The sequence below is a fragment of the Ascaphus truei genome, chromosome 3, assembly GCF_040206685.1.
Source record: "Ascaphus truei isolate aAscTru1 chromosome 3, aAscTru1.hap1, whole genome shotgun sequence".
In the NCBI taxonomy this organism is placed as follows: domain Eukaryota; kingdom Metazoa; phylum Chordata; class Amphibia; order Anura; family Ascaphidae; genus Ascaphus; species Ascaphus truei.
Window position 1 is genome coordinate 434,441,368 of NC_134485.1, and position 14,425 is coordinate 434,455,792.

General features: G+C 46.7%; 1 long non-coding RNA gene across 1 annotated transcript in view; it reads right to left on the reverse strand.

The window, feature by feature from the left end:
* Positions 1–2,311: 2,311 nt before the first annotated feature.
* The window catches only part of LOC142490532 (uncharacterized), a 61,031-nt gene continuing 48,917 nt past the window's right edge, over positions 2,312–14,425 (reverse strand). Inside the window, exon 5 of the long non-coding RNA XR_012800095.1 lies at positions 2,312–3,494. This is a non-coding gene — a long non-coding RNA (uncharacterized LOC142490532). The remainder of the gene's footprint in view (positions 3,495–14,425) is intronic.

Here is a 14,425-nt window from a genome sequence, read left to right on the forward strand (position 1 = left end):
TGCATCGCCCCCTGTGGCTATTAAGTCAGTAACAATATATTTAAGCCTTAAAGAATACTTTCCTCACACTCCGGTGTTCCGAAGCATTGACAGGTTAGTATTCAGTGCTTAATCTGTGACTCTGATTATCATCACCCTAAACAATGACTCAATTACACTGACAATGTTGTCAGCTGTCTCTTCAACAATGTGATATGCAGAATATCATCCGGCTACAGGGTCAAGCTATACTGGTTAAAACTTTGGTCACATGTCGTTATTAGTTTGTTTTTTTTAGCCCCCTATATTTATATTTTGAAATCATTACAAATTATTTTACAATACTATTACTATACATATTTCTGGTAATTGAGTGCCCCGCTTAGCTGAGTTCTTTTTCTTTGGTAGCTTATCTCTGCAGGTAGGACGCGGCTTGCTGGGGCTAACATAATGGCGGCTTTCAATGTCCCGCACATTTTGGGGGCCAATAGGAAGTCATGATGTCATTCCTTGCGGCTTCCTATTGGCTCGCGTGATGAGGGATATTTAAACATGAAGGAGATACCGTTACCCCTTACAGAGGTAAGAATCTCAGAGAGCAGGGGGTCCCCGGGGGCTGAAATTAATGGGGTCCGGAGACCCCCTGCTTCAATCCTTCAACTAACAAAACTAAATTAAAGCCACAAAAGCCACCTGCAGCAGAGCTGGAAAGGGTCTTAATCCCCAAATGTACGATATCTTTCTTCGTGCACCAAACCCAAATGGGGGGCAAAGGACAAATGAGATTGGGGGTACCAGTTTCAAAAGATTGGGAAGCCTTAGGCCGAGTCCATAGAAGGACAGGCCTCGCTGAGCCGTGCGGACGCTCCGCGCTGAGCCCCTGCATCCTCAATGAGGATGCCTTGAGAGGGGGTGTGAGGATTCTGGAGTCACGCCGCTCACGGCGTGCTCCTCACTTACCTGCAGCTCCGTCTGGTTTCCCCGTGGCTCACATGGACTCCGGAAGCAAGCCGTCCATCCCCATTGCTCCTATGCGCGCGCGCGCGCATGTTTGCTTCCCTCTTCTGCCCTCGGATCAGGGCGTGGGTCCGCGCACGCAGCCACTGGCGCTGCTACACGGAGGCGCGGCCACACAGAGGCGCACCCGCCTCTTAAAGGTACAGCAACCCAAACTATTGCCACGATTAAATGCAGTCAGACTACTGGCCTTTATGGCTCCTCCCCTGGGTCTCATGCTGGACCTATCCCTGCTGTAGCCTGGCCCTTCCACACACCCCTACCTTGCTGCACTGCTATTGGACCCTCTCTCCTATATATACCTTGCAGAGTCACTGACTCATTGGCTGAGCATAGAACAAGTTGTTCTCAACACTCTCTGCCTCCCTAGTTCTATTTTGCAGACTTCCTCGTGAACCGAACCGGCTTCCGCTACGTCTTCCTGTACCTCTGGCAACCTGAACTCGGCATACGGCTACACGACTCTCCGCACCTCTGGGATCCCGATCCTGGCTTACGGTAAAACGACAACGTCCCTCTGTCTAACCCTGGACTTGGCAAACAGCCTCCACTACCAACCGTACCTCTCCTACCCCGATCCGGAACCCCAGACCAATCTACTCTCAAGACGTGTCCTTGTGGCTGTGGGTGGCGTTCTAACTTTTCCCACCTCAGCACCGCGGTCTCGTCTCGTTTGTGGTGAGCACATCCTTACAGGGGGCTCACGCGAGCGTCCGCAGGCGTGCGGAGGCGCTGGATTTTTCAGCCGACAGCCAAGCTGTTTTTCAGAGCGCTGTCGGCTGAAAACATCCAATCAGCGCGGAGCAGCGTCAACATCAGGGCGCCGTGACATTGACGTCGGTGCGTTGCGGCTGATTGGCCCAGCGACGTCACTGCCCCGCCTCCCTCAGTCTCCCACCGCCTCCGATCGCGCCCGCATGGGCATGAAATCGCGCAGATTTCAGCAGGCGAGCCTCAGTGTCAGCGCGGTCCAGCCCTGCTTCCCCTTCTATGGCCCCAGCCTTAAGGTTAAGCACTGCGTGGGTCATAACCTTTTTCACGGCCTCACTCTTACTGTGGAACTTCCAGCCTCATACAGACACAGAATCTATCTGTAACACAGATTTCAAACTCCAGTCCTCAGGAGCACTAACCGTGCGTGTTAGAAGGCTATCCTCTCATTAGCACAGGTGGCCCTCAAACGGTGACTTAACCACCTGTGCCCAAGCAGGGGTATCTGCCACGGGAGACCAGCACTTTTAACACCTTCCTGGGATCATTCAATAGGCAAAACAAGGTAGTGGAATAAAAGGAGGTTTATTCGGGTAAAACCCGCGTAAACACAATGAATATACAAAATACAGGACGAACACACACTTACGGAGGTCTGGGGTTGAAGTGGACCAGGTCAGCAGGAGAAGCAAAGTCACTTCTGCTTTTTTTTCCCTATGTCCTCAACATATTCTGAGATTAACAGCCCCGTTGTAGTGCAGTCCTATTAGCAAAAGAGAACCATAAAACCTGAACTGGGTCAACCTGACCACATGGGTTTAGCCAACACCACTATTAGCTACAACCCACCAGTGCAAGATTTGTGGCAGAGAGATGAACCTTGCACGACCCTCTTCGCTCTTCCCCTTCGCATGTTGAGATGTTGGCTGTCTGGTGAATAGGAAGCAGATGTCAATAGTACTGAACCAGCTGGCTACGTGTGGATACAGTAACCTCCCCTTGATACAATGTTGGATTGTTTTTTTTTAACTTGTGGTCTCTGTATTCTCTCCAAGGGATAGGCTGTGACTGAAATTATTTGCTTTACTCACATGTCATAAATCGTCCAAGCATCGGGCTCAGGGATGGAGGGGAAAGGGTGGGATGAACAGAAACCGGTTTCTAAGATTTTTTTTTAAATGTGTGTATGCAAAAGAGACAATACAGGGGCAATACAATAAGTGGAACAAACAAAATCGGACAATAGGAAAGATAATCCCTGCCCCGGAGAGCTTACAATCTAAGTGGTATGTTGTGGGACTTACAGAGCAGGTGAGGAAGTAAGTGCAGTAGATGGCAGTGCTTGGCCACAATGATTAGGAGGAGTGACTGTGGCTGTGGGACAGTAGCCATGAGTCTAGGTTACTGAAATGTGCACTTTAACCTTTCAGTGGCCCCTTTAGCGTTCCCTGAACATCACGTGGGGTGGCACAGCAGGGAGCTTCGTGATAATGTCGATCATTTTCCAGGGGGAGATCACAATCACTGCTCCTTCAGAGTGGAGAAGAAGACAATAATAGAGGACGCTCCACTTCCGTTCCTGTCATCAAGAGGCCGGCTGCAAACACACAGCTGCTGCCGAAGTCATCCCATGGCTGCGAGACAGTGTCTGGTGGCACCTTGGTGTCACCAAACTTTCATCATCGAAAACTCTTTGGTTATTCATACACCTTATGTTTGCACCAAATACAAATCATCTTCATCCAGTTAGTTTGAGAGAAAGACGTTGGGCAGAAGGTTTATGCCACCTGGAACCGGGCAGAGAAAAGGGAGTTAAATGAAAGCAGAAATGACTATATCTGTTGTCTTCCTAATATTTTGTATATCCCATCACTGCCCTAAAACATCTATTTATCTACATAACATTTAGCGCAGTGTAAGAATGATCTCCTGGCCGCGGTTTATTAGGGGGTTTAAGGGTACGGAGATTATTTACTGAAGTCTCACCGACGCAAAACTGTGGAAAACGCGTTCTCAATCATATGTCACGGAGACTTAGCACATGGATCCCTGTGTATGTTGTTTACTTAGGGAATAGGGGCAGAATATTGTAATAGCTTGGGGGTTATGCATTAAGCTTCATTAGTGCTGATCAGGTCACTATCGCACAAAACCTGCAGGTGACTCCTAAAGGAGTTTCTGCTTGATAGTGCCCCGATCGGCACTATCACAGTTTAATGAAGAATCCCCTACAAGTGGTTTCTCCCACTCACCCCAATGTCATCTGTAGATAAGGATTCTGGGTAGCGACATGTAAATGAACATACAGGACATGTGGCTTTTAACTTCCTATCCATTTCTACAAGGACTTCTTACAACATTTTCCTCGCAGCATTAAACAGTTTGTGCAGCTTCACGTGGGACACGGAAGTGCAGAGTCAGTAGACCCACTCACAGTCACCTGTTGTTGTCAGTTTGGACTCATGAGTTTGAGTTTGGTCACTGATTTCGGCATTGTGAAGCTGGCTGGGGTCTCACACAAAACATGACAAGGTGCAAATAAGTGAAACCGCTACAAACAACAAGTCCACTATCAAAGTACAGCAAAAGAGAGTGCAGAGTAAGGGAGTACTTCAGTATTAGGTGATAGTGCAGAGCAAGGGAGTACTTCAGTATTAGGTGATAGTGCAGAGTAAAGGAGTACTTCAGTATTGGGTGATAGTGCAGAGTAAGGGAGTACTTCAGTATTAGGTGATAGTGCAGAGTAAAGGAGTACTTCAGTATTGGGTGATAGTGCAGAGTAAAGGAGTACTTCAGTGTTAGGTGGTAGTGCAGAGTAAGGTAGTACTTCAGTATTGGGTGATAGTGCAGAGTAAAGGAGTACTTCAGTATTGGGTGATAGTGCAGAGTAAATGAGTACTTCAGTATTAGGGGATAGTGCAAAGTAAGGGGGTACTTCAGTATTGGGTGATAGTGCAGAGTAAAGGAGTACTTCAGTGTTAGGTGGTAGTGCAGAGTAAAGGAGTACTTCAGTATTAGGTGATAGTGCAGAGTAAATGAGTACTTCAGTAAAAGGTGATAGTGCAGAGTAAAGGAGTACTTCAGTATTAGGTGGTAGTGCAGGGTAAAGGAGTACTTCAGTATTGGGTGATAGTGTAGAGTAAGGGAGTACTTCAGTATTGGGTGATAGTGTAGAGTAAGGGAATACTTCAGTATTAGGTGATAGTGCAGAGTAAAGGAGTACTTCAGTATTAGGTGATAGTGCAGAGTAAAGGAGTACTTCAGTATTAGGTGATAGTACAGGGTAAAGGAGTACTTCAGTATTAGGTGATAGTACAGGGTAAAGGAGTACTTCAGTATTAGGTGATAGTGCAGAGTAAGGGAGTACTTCAGTATTAGGTGATAGTAAAGGGTAAAGGAGTACTTCAGTATTAGGTGATAGTACAGGGTAAAGGAGTACTTCAGTATTAGGTGATAGTACAGGGTAAAGGAGTACTTTAGTATTAGGTGATAGTACAGGGTAAAGGAGTACTTTAGTATTAGGTGATAGTACAGGGTAAAGGAGTACTTTAGTATTGGGTGATAGTCAGCACAGCCTGGGCTAAGTACATAGCCAATAACCTGCCCAGACAGCTGTTTTGACCTTTTGGGTCAGAATCAGTGTGACGCTGGTTATACTGGCTCTGCAGTGTGATGCTGGTTATACTGGCTCTGCAGTGTGATGCTGGTTATACTGGCTCTGCAGTGTGATGCTGGTTATACTGGCTCTGCAGTGTGACGCTGGTTATACTGGCTCTGCAGTGTGACGCTGGTTATACTGGCTCTGCAGTGTGACGCTGGTTATACTGGCTCTGCAGTGTGACGCTGGTTATACTGGCTCTGCAGTGTGACGCTGGTTATACTGGCTCTGCAGTGTGACGCTGGTTATACTGGCTCTGCAGTGTGACGCTGGTTATAGTGGCTCTGCAGTGTGACGCTGGTTATACTGGCTCTGCAGTGTGACGCTGGTTATACTGGCTCTGCAGTGACGCTGGTTATACTGGCTCTGCAGTGTGACGCTGGTTATACTGGCTCTGCAGTGTGACGCTGGTTATACTGGCTCTGCAGTGTGACGCTGGTTATACTGGCTCTGCAGTGTGACGCTGGTTATACTGGCTCTGCAGTGTGACGCTGGTTATACTGGCTCTGCAGTGTGACGCTGGTTATACTGGCTCTGCAGTGTGACGCTGGTTATACTGGCTCTGCAGTGTGACGCTGGTTATACTGGCTCTGAAGATTGACGCTGGGATAGGTTTCAACCACAATTCAACAGAGGACCAATTTCAACGCCAGTGACCTCTCTGGGGGAAAACCTACAGTATGACATATATGGAAACGTAATGTATAGGGATTTCTGTGTTATGTTTTATCCTGTCTTTTTAAGAATCTCTTCTGCATTTACTGTAATTGTATGTTCTTGTATTTGTCTTTTTCTGTAAAGCACTGTATTTTTATATATATGTAACAGCTTCCCCACCCCCCGCCCTCCCAGGGAGATTTGGTAGCTACAGGGTGGGATGTGGTGCATACCTGTCGTTCACAGGAGGTGTGAGTCTTTGCCAGTGGTACAGGGGAGTGACAACAGGTCAGGCTTCAGCTTCTGGTCCAATGGTGCAGCACCTCCATCCTATTAATCAGTGGAACCATAGGTACCTTCTTTCACTCTTGAATAACTCCAGGCTCAGACAGGGTATAGTCAACTGGTCTTTATTGTAGTACACACCACATGCCTCCATGCTCTCTCCTGATCCCTGGAGCAGACCCAAGGGGCTTGAGGCCCCAAGAGCCCCTCCTTAGCTCCATTACTCCCTCATGGGGCAGGGGGGATGCGCTCCCAATCCACTGAGAGAGGGAAGGGAAGACACACAATTTGGTAGAGTGACAGCTTTTATACCCAGGGGAGGGGCTTGTAACCCTGCCCCATAACAGGGCAGGTCCAGGTACTGACAGGCATCACACAATCTACATGTGACCCAGTCAGTACCCTCCCCAGGCACAACACTACAAACTGCCGGTAGGCCTGTACCTGGACATGATAACATTGTAGCAATCCAGGATGCAACTGCAGGCTAAGCACTGCGCAGGAGTCTAACCCCAACACTGCCGGCTCCTATCAGGACTTATAGTATTGATTCCCCCACTCAGTTTCCTTTTGCAGTCCCAGTGATGAAGAGCAGTCTAACCAAGGTGGGAGCCACAGGTCACGGATATTTTGGGGCACTAATTCAGTGGGCACTAATGAGAAAAAGCTCTCAGGTACACAACAACAAGCATATTCAAAAATCAGAAAAGGATAAGACAGGGGGGGGGAAGTGGAAATCAAAATGATCATCAACCTCAAAAGAGGAAGAAGAACAGTTCAAAAACACATCAGGAGCGATCAATATATCTAATATTGAATGATCTCATTCGGAATTTCCTTACTAAGCAAAGGACTGACATTTGTACCTAGTATGAATTGGAATGTCTTTGACTTGCAAAAGTTTGTTCGCAAGATAACATTGAAAAAAATATTTGGCAAAAAACCTACTGGTACTGGGTGTGACACTATGGCAGAAGATACCTTGGATGGTCATATTCTTGAGGAATCCAATTGGGACTGCAAGGATTTGTGTAGACTCCAGGAATTAAATGAGTTATTGAATGAACAAATTACTGATATAGATTCATTCCATTTTCTTGGAAGAACGATCTCTGGGTTAAAAAAAGATGTCTATCTTCTATCCCACTTTTGATAAGGGTAACTTAATCTCCACCTGTGAGAAATTAGTCGAGAGAGATTTAATCTTACTCTCTAATGGATTCAGCTTCAATGTGTCCCCATTGCAGTATGGGAATTTTGGAAGGAGTAACCTTAGCAATGATGAAAAACTAGCTCTTTCATCTTTAAAGGCAAACAAATCCTTGATTATCAAGGGGGCGGACAAGGGTTGGGGCCATCGTGGTACAGCATAGGGATAGTTATCGTAAATAGGCTTTACGCCAGCTTGGTGATGACTTTTCCTATACTGTGCTCCGATTGGACCCCACCCTATTTTTCCTCAGAGATCTCCGAGATCTTCTTATTATATATTGTGTGTATTAAGCGATAAGGAAATTGATTTTCTTTGTTGCCCTCACCCTATGATTCCTATTTATCCCCATTTCCCAAAGATCCACAAGACACTGGCCTCCCCTCCTGGAAGACCCAGGGTGTCTAGCATTGGATCTTAATCCCGTTATGTTGATTTTTACCTTCAGCCCCTGGTACATGAACTGCCATAATTTATTCTAGATAGCGGGGATTTGATTGACAAGATTCAATGGAAAAGCAGATACCTGTGGGTGACGTTGGACATTACGTCCCTTTATACTGTTATCGAACATTCTCAAGGGGTGGCAGCTGTCAGATACTTTTTGGAATCATCAACTATTTCACCAGCAAAGAACACTTTTATTTTCGATGCAATTCACTTTTTATTAAAGCACAATTATTTTTTGTTTGATGGTGTATCCTATCTCCAGGAAAAAAGAGAGATCCAGCGCTCCACGGGTTTCAAGATAAATGAATTTATTGTGCCACATGACGTTTCGACCAACAGGTCCTTTTCAAGTGATTAGGCACTGTATTGTATCCTATCCTATCTCCAAACACGGGGAATGGCAATGGGTACTAGTTTTGCCCCTTCCTTTGCCAACCTATTCATGGGTTGGTGGGAGTCATTCCACATGTTTGTAGATACCAATCTTTCCAGACAACATATTATTTTTTATAAGAGGTTTATTGATGATTTATTTTTTATTTGGAATGGTGATGTCACTACACTTTTATCGCAATTCTTAATGTTAATAATTTGCAATTAAAATTTACCCACAATTATCATTTTCAACACATTCAATATTTAAATGTATTTCTTTATGTTGATTTGGGGTTTAATATTCACACAGATGTGTATAGAAAACCTAATTCACGCAACACTTTTTTTACATGCTGACAGCTGTCATCCCAAAACATTACTGTGGGGTGTACCCAAGGGACAATTCCTCCGATTGAAGAGGAATTGTTCCAGCCATGAGAACTTCCTTGTACAGTACAATCCCGCAATCTATTTGGCAGGATCATTGCCAGGGGGTACAAAGTACTTTGGACCTTGAGAGTGCCCTCAATGAGGTTTTACATGTCGGCAGGGCAAGCACATTGAGGAGAAAAAAGGAGAGAACAGGCTGATGAGGATCTTCCTCTTTTCATAACACAATTTAGTGCTCAGTCAGAACAAATACTATCTGTTGTTAAAAAAGCACTGGAAGATTCTCCAGCTTTATTCCACTATTGGTTCATTTGTTGCTAATGGACCTAGGTTTGTCTTCGAAAAAGCCAAGACTTTGGCTAACCCTTTGTCAAAAATTGAAGAAAATAGATCTAATCCGCTCACCTAACACAGATATTGGAGAAAATAGCTATGGTGCAAGGGAGGAGATTACATAAAACAGATCGATGGTCCAAGAGGGATCAAAAAGGATCCTCCAATTAAATGGAGCACTAGTGTACTGAACAGGTTAGTCCTGCAGATCATTAGACTGCTTTAGCTCTCTTAGGACTATTAGATCAGTTCGGTAAAATAAAATAATAAAGTTTTATTACAACAATATCAATGTGACACCGTGTGGATTATTTACTGTGAATTATTAAGAAGGAAGTTCCCGTAGTGCAGTTCGAGTAGTTTAATGTTCTTGGGAAAATGTATAGCACATTGGACTTATCCATGTAAGCATTAATATGCTTTTCATATATGCTTTACCCAGGATAACTACTCTGGACATCAAATTGTTATTTTATTTTGTATAAACTGCTTTCCCAGTAATAACCGGGAGAAAGAGAATGGATACAATTTGTGCCTATTTGAAAAAAAGTATCATTTGGCATCTGCGATGATATATAGAGTAACATTAATCAAAGGATGTATAGCCCTAATGGTTAATGTATCATTCATCTCAAATTGTATCCAAGGTTATAGCAATTGTATCCGTGGTATATTTTGCTATGATTCACAGAAGCCCTGCTGCATAGGTCACATATAGTAAGAGTGGCTATTTAGCTGTTAGTTGGATGTTTTCACATTATAGGCAGACCCACACATAACATGCTAGTACATAAGGAAGTACTGCCTAAGGAGGTCAGGTTGTAAATAGAGGTAATTGTGATGCAAGGTGTGTAATTATGGGCTAATGATAAGCTAATAACTCAACTCCTGTAGCCTCATTGGTCATTCATAGTGTGTATATACAGTATATGGTGATATTGGACCGAGTCGAGATGGTAGAAGTATAGATCTACAGTATTACATAAAACAATGCGTAGGATTCTACCACAATGTAAAGCTCTACCACGGACGGTCAGAGAACAAACATGGGAACAGTTCATATAGTCCCATTAGACACTCATAATATATAACATTCAGGTATTCCTGGATGGATAGTGAAAACGAATTTCTCTGTTGTATTAGACGGTGTAGTGAATGCTACCACATATTGTAACTCTGCCACTGAGGGTCAGAGAGCAAACAAATGTATACCAGCCATGTTTTCCCAGGTCTGATGTCCCAACTCCTATGACATCACCGAATGCGACGCCCTACTTCTCGACGTACATTTCGCAAGATACACTCACTTCTTCAGGGGAGACTCCTGAATCTAGGGATTGGTATAGAACGCCGACCACAACCGCGAGGGCGCGTCTAGAGTGTAGGATGGTCTTGCAAGCCGGGTCGGGGTTATAGGGGACAGCGTAAACGTGGTACTTGCCGGGTCTAAGAGCGGAGAGTAGCGGATCGTTGGGGTACGTTGCCGGGGTCAGGATTGGAAAGAGTAGAGTCGGCAAAAAGCCAAAGCCAGGGTCAGTGCACGAGAGTATCACATATTCCAGGGTCCAAGGCAGGGTCAGGCAGCGAGGGTACGAGGCAGGCAGGGCAGGGTACTGGAAGCAGCGAGATGTAGCGTCACAAACCAAGGTTATGCTCGGCAAGGAAGTACAGACAGGGTATAAATAGGACCTCCCACCAATGGGAGGCAACCAGGAAGTGGTGGCGACCTCACTGATAGGTTGCTGGATCGTGCAGGTGCGTCCTATTGTGCAGCCGAGTAGGAGTGGGGGTGGGACCACTAGAAAGCATGCGCGCCCTGCGCATAACCCGCGCATCATACCGGCGACCTGGTCGCGCGCCACTCGTGCGCACCAAGGCACCTGCGTCAGTGCGGGAGCGGAGACCGGAGGCGGGACCCGAGAAGGGACTGTGCATGACCGCTGTGCCGCATACCTCTGTCGTCAGAGCGTGGGCAGAGTCTGGAGTGGAGCCACAGGATGCTGGGGAGAGTGCGCACCGCGCATGTATCGCGCGTCATTGCCACTGGGAGAGTGCATCCTAGGGATGGAAATCACGGAGACCGACGGAGACCACACACTGCCCACGCGCCGCGTGTGTGAACCACCGCTGAAATGCCCTCTTTGAGTGCCTCTAGATCCTGACGGACATCCTAGCTATGTGGGATAGCCCCGGGCAGGACCATAAATGAGCAATAGACACTGATGCCGTGAAACAACAACACTTTACTATAGGCATAGAACAATTATAACAATAGCACCAATATCGCAATATTAGGCCTCACAGGGCCACCACCCCTCACCGTGCCTTCCCAACACCGTGTCCATAACCCTGCGGGGTTTACCCCAATGCACTGAGGTGCTCCAGGCCCCAGACCATCCCAGTGTCCCCCAGAATCAACCAACCACCAAATTGTGTGAGACAGCGCTGCCCCACTAATGTGAAGGTGAGTTGGTGAACTTAGTTGGGTACCGGCCGGGTGTATCCACACCCGGGTGCGCAGATGCTGTACCTATGATGGGATCCACGGATCCGTTGCAGTAACCCGCGAAGCCTCCGCCTCTACGGTGGATGGGTCCCGCAGGGACTGTACCACTGTTGATAGTCTCTGCAGTAGATGGGTGTCTGGTCTCAGAAAACCTGAGGCCAGAATGCAGCTGCGTCCTGGCTGTCCCCCTCATTATTATACTACAGGGGCAGTGTCCCTATATATGGGTCTGTCCCTGCAGCAGCCACAAGCTGAGGGGAGTCAGGGCCTAGCTGGGGCCTAATGGGGTATCTGGCCTTGTGCAAGTGTCACAGACACATGCACACATACACCCTACCCTGGTGGCGTCCAAACTCCGACTAACGTGGTGCTCCAGCGCGCGCAATGTATCATATTGCAGGGAAGTTCTGGAGCCTTATTGGCTAGAATGCACCATGTGACCTTGATCCGAGGCTAATGGGACATTTAGTCCCCGTATAGAGCCTTTTTAGGGGGCACTACTTCACGCGCGACTTCCTGCGCATGCGGGACCACTTCCAAGATGGCCGTGCCCTGCAAGAGGAGCCGCCAGCGACGCGATTGCCGTTGCTGGAGCCATGCAACTCACCCGACTATCGGTACCTGCTCCTTGCCTCCGCTGCATGGCGCACCCACGCCAGGAGGTAAAGAGCTTACGGGGACCAGAGGGATCCAGGCTACACATACATCTACAGAAACATTGCATGTACAACTAAAAGGTTCAAGAGCTGACACTCTAAAACCCCAAATATGGATCAGAGGTAACCAGCCGGGCATAATACCTTTATTGATGGCCTAGTTACCCCCTCACCATCACATTGCTGTCTTAGAGATATAACCCCTAATACAGCAAAACCTTTATGGAAACTAAATGATTCTCTTTAGAGAGATCTCAATAGTTGAAGGGCTAGACATATAACTTAAAGATTTTTTATTTTACCTTCAACGATATGCCAGATGTGTCTTTGACAACAATTTAGAAAGCACATAATGCTTGTATCCATTGCAATATTATTGCTATGTCCTCCCTGAAACACCCCCAAAGAGAATATAAAACCGCGAAATGCTCACTCAAGCTGAAGGAAGCTTACTACTCACGTAAAAAAATTCCACCAACGCAAATGACCATAAATTAGTTCAACTCAGAGGGGATTTGAGAATTCTGCCACTACTGTAGACAAAGTGGAGAAAGCCCTAAAATTGACTAAACGATTATTCTATCAGAAGGGTACTAAGGCGGTGTAACAAACTTTCCCTAGGCTGTTCAATAATTAGTTTCATAAGCAAATAAGAAATGGCAAAAAGTTTATTGTTTAGCCTACCTTTTAACAGGCTTAGGATACATACTTCTGCCACAATGTTCACAAGGAAAGAAACAAAATGCTATTACACGGAAATACACAAACAAGGCTTTCTTATCACGTGCTTCCTGGGCTCCGGTCTCTTCCCTGCCTGAGACCACAATGAGTATGCCTCTGTTCTCAGAAGCCTGAGTATATAACTCCTGAGGTTGGCTGCTGGCGCCAGCCCTCTGCCTTAATTAGCTGCCTGTCTTTTGAGCAGGAGAGTTTCCAGCAGTCAGGCAGCATGCCTGACAAACCTTTCTTAGTATTGCTGGTTTACAAGTGAGGGGTTTGTAAAGCCCATCACATACCTCCCCCCTTAGAGTGTACCTCTGGGACAACTCAACCACATTTACTCCCCTGCCTTCTCTTGACAAGAAATCTCCATTCTGATGTTCAACCCCTGTCCAATGCCTAACCTCAAAAGAATAGGTTTGTAGCTCTAGGTACCATCTTGTAAGTCTAGCATTGTATGACTTCATGGTATTAAGCCACTTTAGGGGGGAATGATCAGTTATAAGTGTAGCCCTTTTTCTGACACTCTAGAGAGACTACGGGTACTGCACACACCTGTGGCTCCAGGAGATCTGAGCCTCCGCTAGCTGGGAGCCTGGGGTAACGCTTAATCAGCGCAGCGCCTCCACTTACCCAGGATCCCCATCGTGTAAGATTCCCCTGGGCAAGAAACATAACAACACACATGCTTTGAACTGGTTTTACTGTAACGCAATACCTTATTACCTTATCATAGCAACATCACATAACCCATCATACTTATACTATAACGCTCATCATTGGCAGCAATAAATAACACCCTAATAACTGTTACTGTCCTTATAACGTTAGTAGCTCAGCCACGCTCCTAATGAGTAGTGTCTCTGTCCCGTCACCGCGTTCCCCACACCGTGTCCATATACTAAATAGTTATCTAGGCTCAGTCCTTTGGCCACTCCACTTAGTGTCCCCAAAGAGTGTTCCCGAAGGCGGGATCAGCGCCTGTTGACCGGTGTTGGTGCACTTGTGGTAAATACCTTCCGGTCACTGCAGTGACCGGCAACAGCTTCAAAAAGGATCCGGCGATCCAACGCTTTGCTTCCGGATGTCACGGTGCTCAGCAACCTGGTCCCAGACGAATGCAGCAACCGCAACTCTGTACTTTGTCCCTTCTGATATACCGTAATGGGGAGCGTCGCTACCACTCTAGGGCGTCCCTACAGCAACTTTAATCTACAGTGGCTCAGGGATACTCCTAGGGCCTGCGGGGAAGATCTGTCCAATGCAGGCGGGTCACTGACCCCATGCACCCACACTACCTCCTCCTTCGTCCTCCGGATTCCAACCCCCTGATTGGTTCCCAGACATCAGGTGACTGTGCTAGAGCTCATGGGAGTTGTAGTACACCAACGGAGCCTTTCCCTTATTGGCCCGCGTTCGCGCGCTTGCATTGCGCATGCGCGACCTCTCTGCTCTGTCAGTGCCCTCTGAAGGTTGCG